This window comes from Bison bison, unplaced genomic scaffold (genome assembly GCF_000754665.1).
Source record: "Bison bison bison isolate TAMUID 2011002044 unplaced genomic scaffold, Bison_UMD1.0 scf7180017864389, whole genome shotgun sequence".
Lineage (NCBI taxonomy): Eukaryota > Metazoa > Chordata > Mammalia > Artiodactyla > Bovidae > Bison > Bison bison.
In genome coordinates this window covers 7,357,116-7,361,092 of record NW_011494961.1, presented here as the reverse complement: position 1 = coordinate 7,361,092, position 3,977 = coordinate 7,357,116, and the positions used below count along the sequence as shown (strand labels likewise).

Below are 3,977 nucleotides of genomic sequence, written 5' to 3'. Positions count from 1 at the left end.
CCCTCCCTCTTCTCAAAAGGCCCCCAGCCATAATGGATTAGGACCCGTCTATGGACAATCCCATGGACAGAGGAGCCTGGTGGGCTGCAGTCCATGGGGTCGCTGAGGGTTGGACACGACTGAGCGACTTCCCTTTCACTTTTCACTTACATGCATTGGAGAAGGCAATGGCTACCCACTCCAGTGTTCTTGCCTGGAGAATCCCAGGGTCGGGGGAGCCTGGTGGGCTTCCGTCTATGGGGTTGCACAGAGTTGGACATGACTGAAGCGACTTAGCAGCAGCAGCATATGACCTCACTTTGCCTTAATTACCTCTTTAAAGGTCCTATCTCCAAATACAGTCACATTCTGAGTTATTAGGGGTTGGAACTTCAATATTTGAATTATGAAAACTGAAAGTCACTCAGTCATGTCCGACTCTTTGCAACCCCAGGGACTATATAGTCCATAGAATTCTCCAGGCCAGGATACTGGAGTGGGTAGCCTTTCCTTTCTCCAGGGGATCTTCCCAACCCAAGGACTCAAGCCAGGTCTCCCAGAGTGGAGGTGGATTCTTTACCAGTTGAGCCATCAGGGAAGCTCTTTTTGAATTATGAGGGAACACAATTCAGCTCATAACAGGTTTAAATTTTACTGAAATTAGACTTGGATATGACTTTGAAGACTTCAAGGATATTAATAAAAGTTTTATAATTATTGAAAATATGAAACTAAATGAAATCCAAATGACAAATAGAATGACAGACTGTGGAATCTGGAACTGGGTGCAAGTTGCTGAACTTTTGTCCCAATGTGGGGATACCTTCAACCCTGCAAATTCTTGGACATTTTTAATAAGGCAAGATTTTTAGACATCTTGCCATCATAGTTGTTTTTTAAAGTATGTCCTCTCTAAATGAATTGAGATGAAATTTTTGAAATTTCATACCAATTTGAATTTTTTTCAATCTGGCATTTTCTGAATAGTGAATTGTCTCACACAACTGATTCTTTTTCAGCTAACTGAAGTTTATCCTTTAAAGTGGTTTAAAATTTTTAAACTTATTTTCTGTAATAAAGACACTCCTTATATTTTAACTTCAGATCAGATTAGTCACTCAGTCGCGTCCAACTCTTTGCGACCCCATGAATCGCAGCCCGCCAGGCCTCCCTGTCCATCACCAACTCCCGGAGTTCACTCAGACTCACGTCCATCGAGTCAGTGATGCCATCCAGCCATCTCATCCTCTGTCGTCCCCTTCTCCTCCTGCCCCCAATCCCTCCCAGCATCAGTTTCATTAAAAAAAAAAAAAAAAATCAGCTTTCTGGAGCAACAGTATATCAATTTTGCCTGCTTCCAGCAGATGGCACTAAAGATTGTACAAAGTAATTTTCTTCTGGGGTAGAGCTTTCCAGCTCCTTCATGTCAGAGCAGAGCTGGAAAATAAGAGTATTTTCACTTAATAAGTAAACAAGGGTTTTGCACCCAAAGGAGACTAGCAGTTGGATCACCTAAAGGCCCCTCTGATTCTGATTTGTTGCTTCTACATTCACATGTTGAAGCCGTAGCCACCACCACCCCTCATGTGATTGTATTGGAAATAGGGCCTTTGAAGAGGTGATTAAGGTTAAATGAGGTCAGAAGTTTGGAACCCTGATCTGATAGAACTGGTGCCCTTATAAGAAGAGACACAAGAGAGAGAGCTCTCCCCACAGACATGAGAAAATACAGTGAGAAGGTGGAGCCCTGCAAGCTAGGAAGAGAGCTCTCACTAGAACTCTGATTTCAGACTTCCAGCTGCCAGAGCTGTGAGACAAGAAATTTCTGTTGTTTAAGCCAGTCAGGCTATGGTATTTTGTTATGGCTGCTACTGCTGCTGCTAAGTCGCTTCAGTCGTGTCCGACTCTGTGTGACCCCATAGACTGCAGCCCACCAGGCTCCCCCGTCCCTGGGATTCTCCAGGCAAGAACACTGGAGTGGGTTGCCATCTCCTTCTCTAATGCATGAAAGTGAAAAGTGAAAGTGAAGTCACTCAGTCGTATCCGACTCTTAGCGACCCCATGGACTGCACCCCACCAGGCTCCTCCATCCATGGGACTTTCCAGGCAAGAGTGCTGGAGTGGGATGCCATGGCAGCCTGTGCTAATACAGTATTTTTCTAGGACAAAAAATACCCAGCCAGAGGAAAAGTAATTGGCAAAATAGAAACATCGTTGAATGGGTGGCAAGATGATCAATGTCAACATCAAGCATAGTAACCCATTAGGAGGCGGTTCACTATCTTTTTTTTTTTTAACATTGCAAAGGAAACTTTAGAGTCAATGAAAACACAGTACTTTGGATTGACCAAAATGCACAATGCATGCAAAACAAAAGTCATGTAGTTTACTTGTTGACCGTGTGGTTACTGTTCAAAAAGTCCCTGCTTCTAAAGCTATACTTAGTAATCTTCTAAAATTTTAAATAAAGTTCTTAAATTGTAGCAATAAACAAAAAGATAAGATACACTTAAACAATACTGATATTTATCAAAAGATACTTAAGAAATTTCAACTCTCAAGTCTGACAGTTATAAAAATCAATATTTTGGCTAAATTATAAATATGTTTATAATGCAATTATTTGCAATGATATGCAACTGTATAACTCTAATAATGCTAACAACTGCTATAAGATCAGAATGGGTTTTTGAAAAATACTAAAAACATAAAAATATATAACCCCATTAATTACCTATAGAACATGTTCAATTTATACCTAAATTTCAGCATTTACTGTATCACCACAGCTCTAATTAAAAAAAATCACATCTAAGGGTAAGGCAAAACCACCTAAGCATGGCATATTTGTTCATGTCTTAATTTGTTGATGTATCAAACAAATTTCAACTCTGCTAGGCAAAGAACAGAAGATAATCTGCTTTGCAATGAATTCAAAGTTCAATTGCACACAGGCAACATTCTATAGATTAAAAAAAATTACTAACTGAACTATAGGTATTAAATACTGAAAAAAGTTAACAGTTTATTATAATTTATTTTATTTAACAATCTAGGAAGTTTCTAGCTATCAGTAGTTCCAGGGCAATTTCAGGTGTAATTGGGAATTCAAGAATCTCCATGGAATGAAACTTGTAGGTGAAATACATGCATACTTTTTGGTAGCACATGTGAAGAGATTTCTCTAAAATTGACTACATTAGTTTCATTCTCAGCAAATTGACCTGGACCACTCAACATGGCTTTAATTGTTCCTGATGTTAGATCATGTTCTTTTTTTACAATAAATTCATGACCATCGGAAGATACTAATTTGACATACATGGCATCAGGGCCCACACGACCACCATAGGTTTTCTCTTTGCCATCCATTAGATTCTTATGAAATTCTACTTTGCATCTGGAAGAACGTTAGTAGTTGCTTGCCATTCCCACAGTCCGCAGTCACCACACCTGGTCCCCAGATCTACGCCATGGCTCCCCACCTACCCCCAACTGCCTGCCACCAAGGGTTCTGGGGAAGTTGGAGGAATCATTTCTGCTGGGTCACCGGTGGGTCAGTATCTTTAAAAAGTACTACTTGTGTAGAAAGCCACGGGTGTGCCAGACCTATTTAAATCTATACTTCAACATGTTATTGTTGTTCAGTTGCTCAGTCGTCTCTGACTCTTTGTGACCCCATGGACTACAGCATGCCAGGCTTCCCTGTTCTTCACCATCTCCCAGAGCTTGCTCAAACTCATGTCCATCGAGTCGGTGATGCCATCCAACCATCTCATCCTCTGTCATCCCCTTCTCCTCTTGCCTTCAGTCTTTCCCAGCATCAGGGTCTTTTCCAATGAGTCAGCTCTTTGCATCAGGTGGCCAAAGTATTAGAGCTTCAGCTTCAGCATCAGTCTTTTCAGTGAATATTCAGGATTGATTTCCTTTAGGATTGACTGGTTTGATCTCCTTGCAGTCCAAAGGACTCTCAAGTGTCTTCTCCAACACTGCAATTC

At 41.0% G+C, this 3,977-nt stretch overlaps 1 pseudogene; it reads right to left on the bottom strand.

Moving 5' to 3' along the window:
- Positions 1–3,023: 3,023 nt before the first annotated feature.
- LOC105002083 lies at positions 3,024–3,351 on the bottom strand (annotated as a pseudogene).
- Positions 3,352–3,977: the final 626 nt, after the last annotated feature.